The following is a 17,045-nucleotide window of genomic DNA, read 5'->3' as shown; positions in this document are numbered from 1 at the left end:
AAAGAAAATGGGGGAGGGGAGAGGGGAACACTGCAACAACTCCTGCCCCACCCCAAGTAGCTTGCCTGGGAAAAACCTCAGCAGAAAAGTTTGAAAAATGGCTTACCTTGGGCGAGGCAGCAGTAGCAGTGAATCCAACTCCCCTGAAGACAAAACCAAGAGAAAAAAGAAAGATTCTTCCCTTCTTAGGGGGAAAGAAATAAACCAGGGGGGAGAAAACTTTCCCCTGAAAAGCAGCTCCTCTCTTCTCAGGAAAAAGCTCCCACTGCAGCCTCCAGACACCAGGAGGCGTGAGAGAGGACTAGAAGGACTACAACTCCCAAGCTCTTAGAGGCACAGCTTGACCCATGGGTAGGGGAGGAAACAGAGCAGCCAGTTGTTTGCCATAATAGTGAATCAGCTGTACCTGAATCGATGGTCATTGAAGAGGAAGGTGTACCTGAATGGTGGAGCTGGCATGAAGAGGCCTGCTCTTCAGAGGAAGAGGGAAGTCTCGTGGAGGTGGATTCGTTGACAGAGGCGTCCTCGCAGTCATCCTTGGAAACAGAGTGAGTGACATGGTTGGTGGAAGGGAGATTTAAAACACTGAGAGAAGTGTTCCTTGTTTTTACTTGGTTTTCAAGAGTGGGCTCTTACTAGATTGTGGTTTGGGAAGACTGCTGCCTGCATCACATCATAGGAGAGTTGTGCAGTCCCCTAGCAGGGCGGCAGTGGCTGGCTAAAAGGCCTAAGCATTACTTTTGTGTTCTGAAGAACAGGAGATATTTTAAAAACCCAGCTGTTGGACTGGGGGGGGGGGAGTAGCAAAATGACTCTTCTGGAGCAATACAGAAGTTTATAAAACTTGTTTCCATTTATCCTTTATCCTGGTTATGTTCTTGTGGTAAAAACAAATAAAATCATACACATCGCAGGTATACAGGCCCAAACCTGCCCCCTGCTGCCCTCCCATCTGAGTTTCAAAGGCCCTATGGGGCCAAACTTGCTGCTCCCAAATCAAACCAGCCCATTTCAATATTTAAAAATAATTCTTTTGGCTGGGCAGCGAGGAAATAATATGAACCAGAGAAAGAGGGGTGAAAAAAGGACAGAAAAACTAAAATAGGAACAGTACCTTGGGGAAAACAAGGTAAATAGTTGCATGAACTAGCCAATAAGCACTGTATACAATCTTGCAAATAATACAATAAAAACATGGCAAGTGGTCTTGGGAGAGCAAGGGGGGTGGGAAAGGACGGTACGGGGCAAAAACATAGAGCTTATCCCCTCCCCCTGCCCCCCCCCCCCCTTACTCATCTAAGGGCATAAAGGAATAAGCACTGTATACAGTCTTGCAAATAATACAATAAAAGGCATGGCAAGGGTTTTGAAAAGGGCAACGGAGGGTAATAAAGAGGGCAAGGGGGCACTAGGTGGGGTCCAGTTCTGGATATGCCTGTTTAAAGAGCCAAGTCTTTAGCCCTTTTCTGAATTTCTGAGTACAGGCTTCTAGTCGGAGCTCGAGGGGCCATGGTGTTCCAGAGGGTAGGGCCTGCGATAGAGAGGTCTCGCTCCCTGGTGGAGGTGAGGGGTGCGATTTTTAAAGGTGGGGATGTAGAGGGTTCCTTTGTGGGCAGTTCTGGTGGGGCGGTTGGAGGGGTGGAAGCAGGGAGCATCCTTAAGCCAGGGGAGATTGTGGTTGTAAAGGGACTTGGGAATGACGGTGAGGGTTTTGTATCTGATGCGGGAGGAGATGGGGAGCCAATGAAGTTCCTTAAGGATAGGGGTGATATGGTCGGCTTTGCGGGTATTAGTTAGGATTCTGGCCATTGCATTCTGCAACATTTGGAGGGGTTTGATAGTAGAGTAGAGGAGGCCTAGGAGTAAAGAATTGCAGTAATCCATTTTTGCTAGTAGTGTCACTTGTAAGTCTGTACGGAAGCCTTGTGCATGGAGCAGGGGTTTAAGTTTTTTTTTTTTTTTTTTGAGGATATGGAGCTTAAAGATGCCTTCTTTTAGGGTTGTGTTAATGTGTCTTTTTAAGTTTAGTTGGTTGTCTATGGAGACCCCAAGATCTCGTACGGTGAGCGGGAAGGAATACAAGGGGGTGGGTGGTGCTAGGTTGTGGTGATTAGATATGATGAGGAGTTCAGTTTTTGAGGTGTTTAAGGCCAGAAGGAGGTTGGTGAGGAGTGTGTTTATGGAAGCAAGGCAGTTTTCCCAAAACTTTAGAGATTTGGGGAGGGACTCTTGAATAGGGATGAGGATTTGGACGTCATCGGCATATAGGAAAATCTTGAGGCCAAGGTCGGAGAGGAGATGGCAGAGTGGCAACAAGTATATATTAAAGAGGGTGGAGGATAAAGAGGAGTCCTGAGGGACACCTTGGGTAAGGGGGACATGAGACGATTCAGAGTTTGTGATTTTTACAGTGTAGTCTCTTTTATTCAGGTAGGAGGTAAACCAATGTAGGGCTGTGCCTATAATACCAATTTCAGATAGGCAGGTAAGGAGGATCTTGTGGCTAATGGTATTGAAGGCTGAAGAGATATCGAGGAGGGCAAGGATAAAGGATTGCCAGTGGTCTATGCCCTTGAGAAGAGTGTCAGTGAATGAGAGTAAGAGGCTTTCTGTACTGAGTGACTTACGGAAGCCGAATTGGGATGGGTGTAAAATGTCATGATCTTCCAGGTATTCGGAGAGCTGGGCATTGATGACCTTTTCCATAATTTTGGCTAAAAAGGGAAGGTTGGAGATGGGACGGTAATTGGTGGGGTCAGGGTAGGTTTTTTGAGGAGGGGCTTGACAAGGGCAAGTTTGAGGGGGTCTGGGACTTTGCCATGGGAGAGGGAGCAGATGATTATATCGGCAAGGGGTTTAGCGATGATCATGGGGATGGATAGTAGTGCTTTGGTGGGGATGGTATAAGACGTAAGATGGGAGAATTAGAGTGTATAGCACTTAATGAAGAGGTAGACATAATTGGCATCAAAGAGACCTGGTGGAAAGCCAATGGGACAGTGCTATACAGGGTACAAATCATACTGCAATGATAGGGTTGATCAACTTGGGAAGGGATGGTGCTTTATGTCCGGGATGGCAGAGTCAAACAGGATAAAGGTCCTGCAAGAGACAGAAAGCACAGTAGATTCTTTATGGATAGAAATTCCATATATGTTAGGGAAGAGTGATGATGGAATGCTAAGAGAAATAAAGGAGGATAATTGTTAACATTTTGAGGTGTTGAAGTGGATTCTTGGGTACTGCGGAGATGGCCACTCCCACGATGAGGAGCCCCATGAGGAACCACAGTACTAGGCTAGACTCTATGTACGCAGCCACAGAGAATTTGTATTTATTATACAGCTTGATGGTACTGCCCGGGGTGGACAGTAGTAAGGTAACCCAGTAGAAGCAGTCCAGAGGTCCTCGGCAGAGGAGACCAGTCCCACTCTTGAGTAGATGAAAAGCAGCGTAGGGTACCAAAGGCAGGACCCAGATGTAGACTCCAAGGGCTGAAACTGGAACAGACTGAGAGTGTTAGTACTTACTGAGTAGTTAGCTGTATGGATGGAGATCCTGGCAGGCAGAAGCAAAGCAGTTGCAGGCACCAGTGTAGGGAGCACAGGCTCTCGAAGATCGAGTACCTGGTTTCCCAGATAGGTACCTGAAAGAGAGAAGATGGGCCCCCGAGGAGCAGGTACCCAGGTTAGCGATGAATTACCCTAAAGAGCAGAGAGAGAGAGCTTCCAGCAGCCGCTGGGAAGCAGCAGAGCAGCTTAGACCGGAGCGCTTCCAATCCTTGCTAACTCAGTTTTTTAGCAAACAAAGGGTAGGCTAAATACCAGGATATGCTGACGTCACTCAGAGGGGACGCCCCCGAGGTTCCCGCCATGATGTGGATAAAGACGTGGGTGGCATGTGCACCCTAGGAGGCCCTTAGGAGAAACATGGCGAACGCTGTCACCATTGCCAATCCGGGGACGCTGGGGAGAGTGGCATGAAGACACAGTGGCAGCCAACCTCCCAAGGCTTGGAGAGAGAAGAAAGAAAGGTGAGGCACAAAGGTCGAAGCAGTCTTGAGACCGGATGCAACAATAATCAATTTGGCAATACAGTAATAATGGGAGATTTCATTTATCCAAATATTGACTGGATAAACGAAACATAAGAACATACTGGAAAGGTAAAGTTCCTGGATGGAATCAATGACTGCTTCATGGAGGATTTGGTCCAGGAACCACTGAGAGTGATCTATTTTAGATCTAATTCTTAATGGAATACAGGATTATGTGAAAGAGGTAACAGTGGCAGGGCCATTAAGCAACAGTGATCATAACATGATCCAATTTGAATTAATGACTGGAAGGAGAACAAGTAAATCTACAACTCTAAAACTAAACTTCAAAAAGGAAAACTTTGATAAAATGAAAATAGTGAGACAAAATCTGAAAGGTGCAACTACAAAGTTTGAGGGTACAACAGGTGTGGACACTGTTTAAAAATACTATCTTAGAAGCACAGTCCAGATGTATTCCACAAATTAAGAAAGGTGTAACAAAGGCCAAATGTCTGCTGGTCTTGATATGGACATGTCAGGAGGAAGCAAGATTTCACAGGTCCCTGTATTGAGGGGACATTTCAGGAGGCCACAGGATATGACAAACCAAGTGTTGTGGATGGAGAAATGTTGAATGCCACAGTCTGTGTCAGACAACATAAGTGTTGATGTGGAAGTGTCATGTAGCAGCAGGATGTGACATCTCAAATGTTGGATGTGTCAGGAGGCAGCAGGCTAACTCAGATACCAGCATTGTTGATGAGTATGTTTCCAGAGGCAGCAGGATGTGACCATCCCCAGTGTTGTTGTTGTTGTTGTTGCAGATGTGTCACTAGGCAGCAGAATATGACTCGTAGGGGTGTGCATTCGTTTGCAACGTACTGGTAATCCGCAACGTATAGGGCAATATTCGTTGTATTCATGGGGAAGCAAAACGTTTCACAAATCTTCACCGAATTATTCGTCCGTCTAAAGGAGCGAATTTAAACAACCCACAAGACTTACCAACACTCCCTGGTGGTCCAGCGGGGGGGTCTGGGAGCCATCTACTGCACTCACGCCGTTAGCTGCAGGCATTCAAAATGGCGCCAATAGCCTTTGCCCTTACTATGTCACATGGGGCCATTGGTCGGCTCCTGTCACATGGCAGGAGCACAAGATGGAGCCGGCCATCCATTGCTCCTAACATATGACAGGGGGCGACCAATGGCACCGGTACCCCTGTGACATAGTAAGGGCAAAGGCTATCGGTGCTATTTTGAATACTAGCAGCCGACAGCCCGAGTGCAGGAGGTCGCTCCCGGATCTCCGCTGGACCACCAGGGACTTTTGGCAAGTCTTGGGGAGGGTCAGGAGGGTGGGGGTTGTAGTTTAATTCAATTTTAGCTGGGAAATGAATAATAATGAATGCATGAACGTATCAGGGGAGGGGGCCCTTGCCGAATGCAACATATCTGCCCCCCGACGAATACTGAATGCAATATATGCCGTCCTTCTGCACATCCCTAATGACTGGACCCAGTATTGTTGATGGGTACGTATCATGAGGGAGCAGGATGTGACAGGTCTCAGTGTTGTTAAAGGGACGTGTCAGGAATAAACAGGAATAGTGACGTCCTAGCGCTCTTCATAGGAAAAAGTCAGGAGGAAGTTAGTTGAGTTAGACTCCAGTGGTATTTCTGGGGACTTGTCAGGAGGAGTGGTGAGGGTTGATGGGGACATCTGAGGAGGTAGAAGAATGTAATGGGCCATTGTGTTTTTGTTGGCAATGTGTCAATAGGCAGCAGGTTGAGTCAGACCCCAGTATGGTTGAGGGAGATGGGTCTTGAGGAAGTCAGCTGAGTCACATAATAGTAGTGTTGCAGATGTATCAGGAGAAAGCAGGAGGAGTTAACCCACTGTCTTGTTAATGGGGACATGATACACTAGGATGTGACAGACCACAGTGCTCTTGATGGAGACAAATCAGGAGTCAGAAACAGTTAGAATCCTGTGTTATTGGTGAGGACATGTCAGAAGGCAGCAGGATGTGGCAAGCCCCGTAGTTCTTGGTAGGGACATGTCGGGAGGAAACATTCTATGTCACAACCCAGTGTCATTTATGGGGTTGTGACAAGGGGAAGTAAGCTAATACCACAGTTGTATTATTGGGGACATGTCAGGAGAACTGAAGCTACAGTGTTGTTGGTGAAGGCATGTGAGGAGGAAGCAGGATATGGCAGACCCCAGGGTTGTTGATGTGGACCTGTCAGGAGGCAGCAGGCTGAGTCAGACCCCAGTGGTGGTGATGGAAACATGTAAGGATGAAGTAAGCTGAGTCATATCCCAGTGATGTTTTGGGGGACATGACAGGCCCCAGTTTTATTGTTGGGGATGTTTCAAAAGGCAGTAGGATGTGACAGGTCCTAGTGTTGTTTATGGGGACTTGTCAGGAGGCACAGCCTGAGTCAGACCCCAGTTGTTTTTTTTTTAATTTAGATTTTTTATATTCCCTTTTCACACTTTTTTCAGTGCTTCAAAGTGGATTACATTCAGGTACTGTAGGTATTTCCCTATCCCCAGATTGTGTTGATGGGTTTGACAAATCCCAGTATTGTTGCTGGGGATGTGGCAGGTATGAGCAGTTTGAAGCACAACCCTGAGTGGTTGATGGGGATATGGCAGGCATCAGTATTGTTGGGGGGGGGGGGTGGAATTCAGGAGTCAGCAGGATGTGACAGCCAAAGTGTTGTTGATTGGGCCATGTCAGGAGGCAGATCCCAGTGTTGTAGATGAAGGCATATCAGGAGGTAGAAAGATATGACTGGCCCCAGTGTTGTTGATGGGGACCTGTAAGAAGGCAATAGGCTGAGGAGGATCTCAGTATTATTGATGGGGATGCATCATGAGAAAGTAAGCTGAGTAAGACCCCCAGTGGTGTTTCTGGGATATGTCAGAAGGAAGCAGGGATAGTGAAGCCACAGTGTTGATGGTTTTGTGTCTTGAGTGAGCAGGATATGATAGTTCAAGTGTTGTTGTTGGGCAGGTGGCAGCAGGCTGGGTCAGAACCCTGTGTTTATGGAGATGAGTCAGGATGTAGGAGGGTGTGACAGGCCCAAGTGTTGTGGATAGATGCATGTCAGGTGGCACAGCTTAGTCAGACTCCTTTGCTGTTGGTGAGATGTGTCAAGAGACAACAGGATATGTCAGGCCTTGGTTGTTGATGTTGTAGATATGTCAGGAGATAACAGACTGAGTCAGACATCAGGGATGATGATGATGGGAACATGTCAGGAGGCAGAAGGATATGACAGGATGCAATAGGCTGAGTCAGACACCAGTGGTGTTGTTGGAGATGTCTCAGGAGGCAACAGAAAGTGACAGGCCCCAGTATCATTGTTATGGATGTGTCGGGAGTAAGCAGTCTGAGTCAGACTCCAATGCTGATGAGGATATGCACAATGGATATGCGGAGTAAACAGCACACGCATGTAGGTAAATATTGAAAAAAGCAAAGATGTATGGCACAAGCAATTAATTGCTGTTAAGTATTGATCAATCCACAAAATTTTATTCAATCTGAGAAAACATAAGGAACACTTAAGACAAAATATATTTAAATAGTTCATAATAGTAATAGTACTCTGCGTTGTGGTCGCAGCAAGGGGTTACTATTATAAACTATTTAAAAGTATTGTTTGTCTTTAGTGTCACTTCAGTTCTCTCAGATTGAAAAAGAATTTGTGGATTAATGTATTGAACTCAATTAATTGCTTGTGCCATACATTTTTGCTTTTTTTTTTTTATGTTGATGGGATATGTCAATGCAGAGGCTGAGTCAGACCTAGTGTTGTTGGATGTGTCGGGAATCATCAGGTTATGAAAAGCCCCAGTTTTATTGTTCGGGACATCTAAGCTGGCTGAGTCAGAGCCAGGTTATGTTGATGGAAATGTGATAGGAGGCATCAGGATGTGACAAGCCCCAGTGTTCATAGGAATGTCAGGAGGCCACAGGATAAGAGTTGTCCCAGCGTTGTTGCTGGGGACAAGTCACAAGGCAGCAGGATGTGACAGGTTCCACAATTGCTGTTGAGGATGTTTTAGAAAGCAGCAGTGTTAGCACTGTGGACCCTTGAGCCAGCACAAGAGCTGGAACCTTCACTGAGGGATGGCCCCCAGTGGACCTCATAGCCAGGAGGCCCGACTGGGGCTTCACCTATACCAACCCACGTTCCCCTCAGGTTGAGCCCTTGTGTACCGGGGATGGCAGGACTTAGGCGGGGGTCTCCTGGCGTAGAGAAGTCCACGAGAGGAAGCAGTGTCTGGGAGTCCAGGTTGAGGCTGATAAAGGTCCGAAGAAATTAGGACAGTCCAGGAGTCAGGACAGGCCGCGAACCGGCAGCACAAGAAACCAGGTCAGGGCAGGCAAACAGGAATAAGCCAAGAGTCAGGGAACAAGGCCGAAGTCAAAACCAAGAAGTCAGTCTGAGAGGCAAGGAACCAGGAGAAGAGGGAAGCAGAAGCACAGGAACAGGCAGGAACTCAAGATCAGGAACAGGAGCAGACAGTAACATTGGAATGCAGCAACAATACACTCCAAAGAGCAAGACCCGTTGCCAAGGCAAGGAACAGTACACTGAGCTGGGCTTAAATAGCCCAGAGAGATGACATCATCTTTGGGGGCTGGGCCGAGGTTTCCCGCCGTGGCCCCTTTAAGAAGCAGCAAGTGTCGCGCACACGTGCCTGGAGGGGCAGGCGCAGGGAGGAAGTCGTCGGCATCTGAGGCCGCGTGGGTAGAATGGCAGGGCCTAGGAGCAGCCTGCTCTGTGCTGCCGAGGAGGAGGGCTGAAGCCAGCGCCTGCTGGAGGAGGTAAGGAAGTCCGGCTGCGGCAACCCACGGCCGGGATTCCCAACAAGCAGGATGTGACAGGTTGTAACTGGGGACTTTTCAGGAGACAGTAGGAGGTGACAGACTCCAGTTTTGTAGAAGGAAACATGTCAAGATGCAGCAGGATATGACAAGCCTCAATGTTGATGGGGACATGACGTTCCAGTGTTGTTGATTGGGACTTGTCAGGAGGCAGCAATATGTGACAAGTTGCGGTGTTCTTGATGGGAGCATGTCAGGAAGCAGCAGAATATGACATCCCAGTGTTTGGGACATTTCAGGAGACAGGCAAAGGTGTTGATGGGGACATGTCAGGAGGCATGCGCTGAGTCATTATTGATGGAATCATGTCAGGAGGAAGCAGGATGTGACAGGTCCCACTGTTGTTGGGAACATGTCAAGAGGAGAAGAATATGACAGGCCACAATATTGATGATGGGGTTGTAACAGGAGGCACCAGGAGTGACAGGCCCCAGTTTTGTTGTTGGGGACATGTCAGGAGGCAGCAGGCTGCGTCAGTGTCAATTCTGGTCACTGCATCTCAAAAAAGATATAGTTGCAATGGTGAAGGAACAGAGAAGGGCAACCAAAATGATAAAGGGGATGGAACAGCTCCCCTATGTGGAAAGGCTGAAGAGCTTAGGGCTTATTCAGCTTGGACAAGAGACTGCTGAGGGGGGATATGATAGAGGTCATAAAATCATGAGGTCTTGTAGATGTGAATCAGTTTATTTATACTGGAGCCATAACCAAAAGAAAAAGCTAATTGAGATGGATAACTCTGTCATCAATGGTACAACTGCAAAAGGAAAGAGTAAAGTGAATAACAAATCTCAACTAAAGTCTCATAAGGAGTACAGGAAAAGCAATAACCGTAAAGAGAGTACCTGGAAAGCTAAGACTACAAATGCTCATAGTTTGGGAAATAAAATCCCAGATCTGCAGGCCCTAATGACAGAGGCAGAACTGGACATCGTTGCTATCACAGAGACATGGTTCGCAGAATCTCATGATTGGGATACAGCAATACCAGGCTATAACTTGTTAAGGAAGGACAGAGTGGATAGAAAAGGGGGAGGTGTGGCTCTTTATGTCAGAAATAATATCCAAGCATCTGAGCTGCAAGGAAGTTGGGGCAAGAAAGAAGCACTATGGGTCAACCTAAAAACAGATGATGGAGCATCCATTTATATTGGAGTGGTTTACAGGCCTCCAAACCAAAAGGAAGAGCTGGACAGAGATCTGGTTGAAGACATCCATAAGATAGGTAAGAAAGGGGAAGTGATGATCGTTGGTGAATTCAATATGCCAGATGTAGACTGGAAAATCCCATCTGCAGAATCTAAAAACAGTAGAGCAATAGTGGATGCCATGCAAGTATCTTTGTTCAAACAAATGGTATTGGAACCCACGAGAGAAGGAACTATTCTCGACTTAGTGCTCACTAATGGAGATAACGTCTCTGATGTCCAGGTGGGCGCCCACCTCAGCACCAGTGATCATCAAACGGTATGGTTTAATATCACTAAAAGAATATGGAAAAGAAGCACAAAGACCAGAGTTTTACAGTTCAAAAACACAGACTTTGAGGAAATGGGGAAGTACTTAGAGGAAGAACTAAATGGATAGGAAAACGAGAGAGATGTGGATCAGCAGTGGACCAATTTAAAAGGAGCAATCGCCAAGGCAACTGCTCTATATGTTAGAAATGTAAAGAAAAGCCAAAGAAAAATGAAACCTATCTGGTTCTCAAAGGAGGTGGCTGACAAAATTAAAGCTAAAAGAACTGCATACAAGAAATACAAAAGATCCCAAAGGGAGGAGCACAAAGAAGAATATCTGATTCAACTGAGGGAGACTAAGAAATTAATCAAGTTGGCAAAAAGTCAAGCGGAAGAGAGGATTGCCAAGGAGATAAAATATGGTGACAAAACATTTTTCAGATACATCAGCGAAAAGAGAAAAGTCCAAAGTGGTATAGTGAAATTGAAAGGTGGAAATGATCAATGTGTGGAGAGAGACGAAGAAATGGCAGAAATATTAAACGGATACTTCAGCTCTGTGTTCACTAAAGAAGACCCTGGAGAAGGACCATCTCTACACAACAAGAAACTGGAGGGAAGCGGAACAGAGGAAAATCCATTTACAGTAGATAATGTATGGGAAGAGCTAAAGAATCTGAAAGTGGACAAAGCCATGGGGCCTGATGGGATTCATCCAAGGATACTGAGGGAGCTCAGAGATGTGCTGCCGGGACCGCTGTGCGACCTGTTCAATAGATCCCTAGAAACGGGAGTGGTGCCGAGTGATTGGAGAAGAGCGGTGGTGGTCCCGCTTCACAAGAGTGGGAACAGAGAGGAGGCTGGTAACTACAGACCGGTTAGCCTCACTTCGGTGGTGGGAAAAGTAATGGAGTCACTGTTGAAAGAGAGAATAGTGAACTATCTACAGTCGGGAGAATTGATGGACCAGAGGCAGCATGGATTCACCAGAGGAAGATCCTGTCAGACAAACCTGATTGACTTTTTTGACTGGGTAACCAAGGAATTGGATCGAGGAAGAGCGCTCGATATCATATACTTGGATTTCAGCAAAGCTTTTGATACGGTTCCGCACAGGAGACTGGTGAATAAAACGAGAAGCTTGGGAGTGAGTGCCGAGGTGGTGACCTGGATTGCAAATTGGTTGACGGACAGAAGACAATGTGTGATGGTAAATGGAACCTTCTCTGAAGAGAGAGCGGTTTTAAGTGGTGTACCGCAAGGATCGGTGTTGGGACCGGTCCTGTTCAATATCTTTGTGAGCGACATTGCGGACGGGATAGAAGGTAAGGTTTGTCTTTTTGCGGATGACACAAAGATCTGCAACAGAGTGGACACGCCGGAAGGAGTGGAGAGAATGAGACGAGATCTAAGGAAACTGGAAGATTGGTCGAAGATATGGCAGCTGAGATTCAATGCCAAGAAGTGCAAAGTCATGCATATGGGGAGTGGAAATCCGAATGAACTGTATTCGATGGGCGGGGAAAGGCTGATGTGCACGGAGCAGGAGAGGGACCTTGGGGTGATGGTGTCTAATGATCTGAAGTCGGCGAAACAATGCGACAAGGTGATAGCTAAAGCCAGAAGAATGTTGGGCTGCATAGAGAGAGGAATATCGAGTAAGAAAAGGGAAGTGATTATTCCCTTGTACAGGTCCTTGGTGAGGCCTCACCTGGAGTACTGTGTTCAGTTCTGGAGACCGTATCTTCAAAAAGACAAAGACAAGATGGAGGCGGTACAGAGAAGGGCGACCAGGAAGGTGGAGGATCTTCATCGGATGACGTACGAGGAGAGATTGAAGAATCTAAATATGTACACCCTGGAGGAAAGGAGGAGCAGAGGTGACATGATACAGACTTTCAGATACTTGAAAGGTGTTAATGATCAAAAGACAACGACAAACCTTTTCCGTAGGAAAAAAATCACCAGAACCAGGGGTCACGATTTGAAGCTCCAGGGAGGAAGATTCAGAACCAATGTCAGGAAGTATTTCTTCACGGAGAGGGTGGTGGATGCCTGGAATGCCCTTCCTGAGGATGTGGTGAAGACCAGAACTGTGAAGGACTTCAAAGGGGCGTGGGATAAACACTGTGGATCCATAAAGTCAAGAGGCCGCCAATGAAGAGTGGGTGACTCGCCAGAATGAGGGCTACTGCCTGGAGTCAATACCCTTATTAAATAAACATACACATGCTTACTGTGACTCCAACATCGCTCTAAGCTTCAACAGCAAGAGGAAATGTGGAAAAAAGGATTCACACTCACAAAGAGGGGAGTAGCTGGCTTGTTACGGCGGTTACTACCCCAAATCAAATAAGTCTGATACTTCACTTTCAAGCATATACAGCATAGTTCTCTGATTCAACGGCAGGGGAGAAGAAAAACCGATACTTCACACATCCAGCAGAGCTCTCTGCTTCAACGGCAGGGGAGAAAATGAGGGTTCGCACTCACAAAACGGGGAGTAGCTGGCTTGTTACGGCAGTTACTACCCCAAACCAAATGTGCCTGATACTTCACTTTCGATGCACATCCAGCTTGGCTCTCTGCTTCAACAGCATGGGAGAAGACTGATACTTCACGCGTATCCAGCATAGCTCCCTGCTTCAACGGCAGGGGAGAAGAAAAACAACCAATAAGGGCTGTATAACATAGGCTGGGTAAAACAAATAAGCATGGGTGTAGCTTGCTTATTGCGGCGGCTACTACCCCGAACTAATCAAGCTAGATATTTCACTTGGATGCAGCTCCATCACTGCTCTCTACATTAAAACTGGGGGTGGAAGGGAAATAGAACCAAGAGCTAAGAGAAACAGATAAGTATGAGAGAAAAAATGTGTGAAGCTTGCTGGGCAGACTGGATGGGCCATTTGGTCTTCTTCTGCCGTCATTTCTATATTTCTATGATTAATAGAAGGACTAGGGGGCACTTCATGAAGTTAGCAAGTAGCACATTTAAGACTAACCAGTGAAACTTATTTTCGCTCAACACACAATTAAGCTCTGGAATTTGTTGCTAGAGGATGTGGTTAGTGTAGCTGGCTTCAAAAAAGGCTTGGATAAGTTCTTGGAGGAGAAGTCCATTAACTGCTATTAATTAAGTTGACTTAGGGAACAGGCACTGCTATTGATTGCATCATAGCATGGGATTGTCTTAGTATTTGGGTACTTGCCAGGTTCTTATGGCCTGGATTGGCCACTGTTGGAAACAGGATGCTGGGCTTGATGGACCCTCTGTCTGCCTGACCCAGAATGGCAGTTTCTTATGTTCTTATTAATATATCTATCTATGGAGCTGATGTAGTAAAGTTCATTAATATTGATTAACATGCATGAACACGATATTTATCATGTGTACTAATAGCTGATAATGACATGCAAATGAGGCAGACAGTAAAGTATGTGTCCACTATGCATATGTATATCACCAAAATGTAATTACAAATCTCTGTGATATTCATGTTTTTGCATTAATTCAGTGAAACAGTTTACATGTATACTTCTTCACTGCACTAACTGATAATGAGCTATTTTACATAGCTTTGCAGTAGTACCAGTCATCAACGTTTCAACTGTAAATGAACAATTTTGTGTTATAAAATTCACTGATAATAGGCATAAATGTAAATATGACCCCAAGGTGCTAATTCATTAAGTCTTTGCAGCAGATCTAGAGGAATCAATTTAATCTATAAAAATGTGCTCACTTTGTTAGTGCCTTAAATTACCTTTGAGGTATTAGGAAATGCAAATTCAGGGAAAAATGCCAGCTTCCTTGCACTTTAATTAGAATATTTAAAATTAAAGCAATATGAGTTGGTAATATAGGTATAAGCTGGCTTTAGTTAAATAGACTGAATTATAGAATTTATTAAAAAAAAAAAAACCCTCACAAAATGGAGATCACTGAAAATCTACTGTGCAGAAAACTAGTATATGCAGCTCCTCTACCATGGATTTCAGTTTCTTCAGGTCTTACTAGCCAATCTCTTTCTATTCCTGAAATTTCTAGTTTTAAAACGTATGTTCAGAGTGGCCCATTTCTGAGAGAGAGATCATAAGACTTGCCATACTGGGTCAGACCACAGGTCCATCAAGCCCAGTATCCTGCTTCCAACAGTGGCCAATCCAGGTCACAAGTACCTGGAAAGATCCCAAAATGTAGCCAGAGAAAATACTGCTTATCCCAGAGATAAGTGGATTTTTGTAACTCCACCTTAATGGTTTATGGACTTTTCCTCCAAGATCTTGTCCCAATATTTTTAAATGCAACTACACTAATAACATTTACCACATCCTCTGTCAACAAATTCCAGAGCTTTTTTTGTTTGTTTATTTATTACTTTTTTACCACACTAACAGCAAGCTGACCAAGGTGGTTTACAGCAATAACATACAATAAAAATGCAGTACAATCACAAGAATATCCAATTAAAACATTGGAACAGCCACAATTTCACCTTTTTTTTTTTTTTTTTTTTAACACAAATACTTGGCCTCCAGTCTATTGGAACAGAGATACAGCATTCGGGCCCCACTACTGAGAACATCTTCTTCTTCTTCTTGGACTCATTTTTTTATCTGCTTCATCCCTGGAGCTATAAAAAGTGGCTCTCCTGAGGAGTGCAACATCTGCCTGGAAACATATTTCTGTACCCTGCTTGCCAAATAACTGTCTTACTTACCATGATGGACCTTATATATTAGGATTACAGTTTTTAAATACAATTCTCTCCCTCACTGGTAGCCAATGTAAAACACTTAACAGAAGCCTAGGATTAATACATCTAGGGCAGCCAAAAATCAATCTGGCCGCAATATTTTGCATCATTTGAAGTTGATGCAAATTCTTCCCCATAATTCCCATCAATACCCCTTTGCAATAATCAATTAGTGGTATGACTAATAGGTATGTGGATCGTGTGCCCGATCGTCTTAACGATCAGGTTTGGCTGGAGGGAGAAAAAAATCTGATCGGTGGAGATGTCAATTGGTTCCGATTTACATCGTTAATTTTTTTTTTTTTTAGTAAGGCCTGACCCTTTAAAATTGACCCCGAACCCCCCAAAACCTTTTTACGAGTAAGAACATAAGAACATAAGAAAATGCCATACTGGGTCAGACCAAGGGTCCATCAAGCCCAGCATCCTGTTTCCAACAGTGGCCAATCCAGGCCATAAGAACCTGGCAAGTACCCAAAAACTAAGTCTATTCCATGTAACCATTGCTAATGGCAGTGGCTATTCTCTAAGTGAACTTAATAGCAGGTAATGGACTTCTCCTCCAAGAACTTATCCAATCCTTTTTTAAACACAGCTATACTAACTGCACTAACCACATTCTCTGGCAACAAATTCCAGAGTTTAATTGTGCGTTGAGTAAAAAATAACTTTCTCCGATTTGTTTTAAATGTGCCACATGCTAACTTCATGGAGTGCCCCCTTGTCTTTCTACTATCCGAAAGAGTAAATAACCGATTCACATCTACCCGTTCTAGACCTCTCATGATTTTAAACACCTCTATCATATCCCCCCCTCAGTCGTCTCTTCTCCAAGCTGAAAAGTCCTAACCTCTTTAGTCTTTCCTCATAGGGGAATTGTTCCATTCCCCTTATCATTTTGGTAGACCTTCTCCATCGCAATTATATCTTTTTTCAGATGCGGCAACAAGAATTGTACACAGTATTCAAGGTGCGGTCTCACCATGGAGCGATACAGAGGCATTATAACATTTTCCGTTTTATTCACCATTCCTTTTCTAATAATTCCCAACATTCTGTTTGCTTTTTTGACTGCCGCAGCACACTGCACCGATGATTTCAATGTGTTATCCACTATGACACCTAGATCTCTTTCTTGGGTTGTAGCACCTAATATGGAACCCAACATTATGTAATTATAGCATGGGTTATTTTTCCCTATATGCATCACCTTGCACTTATCCACATTAAATTTCATCTGCCATTTGGATGCCCAATTTTCCAGTCTCAAAGGTCTTCCTGCAATTTATCACAATCTGCTTGTGATTTAACTACTCTGAACAATTTTGTGTCATCTGCAAATTTGATTATCTCACTCGTCGTATTTCTTTCCAGATCATTTATAAATATATTGAACAGTAAGGGTCCCAATACAGATCCTTGAGGCACTCCACTGTCCACTCCCTTCCACTGAGAAAATTGCCCATTTAATCCTACTCTCTGTTTCCTGTCTTTTAGCCAGTTTGCAATCCACGAAAGGACATCGCCACCTATCCCATGACTTTTTACTTTTCCTAGAAGCCTCTCATGAGGAACTTTGTCAAACGCCTTCTGAAAATCCAAGTATACTATATCTACCGGTTCACCTTTATCCACATGTTTATTAACTCCTTCAAAAAAGTGAAGCAGATTTGTGAGGCAAGACTTGCCCTGGGTAAAGCCATGCTGGTTCAGTGGGGGCACAGGGTGGTCCAGTGGTGGTCCAGTGGGGGCACAGGGACCGATGGCCCGATTTAAAAAAAAACAATAAAAAAAACCACTCTATTTCTCCCCACCCAAAACATTTTAAAATTACCTGGTGGTTCAGTGGTGGTCCCGGGAGTGATCTCCCATTCTCG

General features: G+C 45.0%; 1 long non-coding RNA gene across 1 annotated transcript in view; it reads left to right on the top strand.

Annotated features, from left to right (window-relative positions):
• Positions 1-241: 241 nt before the first annotated feature.
• The window catches only part of LOC115100321, a 139,572-nt gene continuing 122,768 nt past the window's right edge, over positions 242-17,045 (top strand). The window contains exon 1 of the long non-coding RNA XR_003859033.1: positions 242-548. This is a non-coding gene — a long non-coding RNA (uncharacterized LOC115100321). The remainder of the gene's footprint in view (positions 549-17,045) is intronic.

This window comes from Rhinatrema bivittatum, chromosome 10, assembly GCF_901001135.1.
Source record: "Rhinatrema bivittatum chromosome 10, aRhiBiv1.1, whole genome shotgun sequence".
NCBI lineage: Eukaryota > Metazoa > Chordata > Amphibia > Gymnophiona > Rhinatrematidae > Rhinatrema > Rhinatrema bivittatum.
Note: the sequence above shows the minus strand (reverse complement) of the source record. Positions and strands in the feature narration are given on the sequence as shown.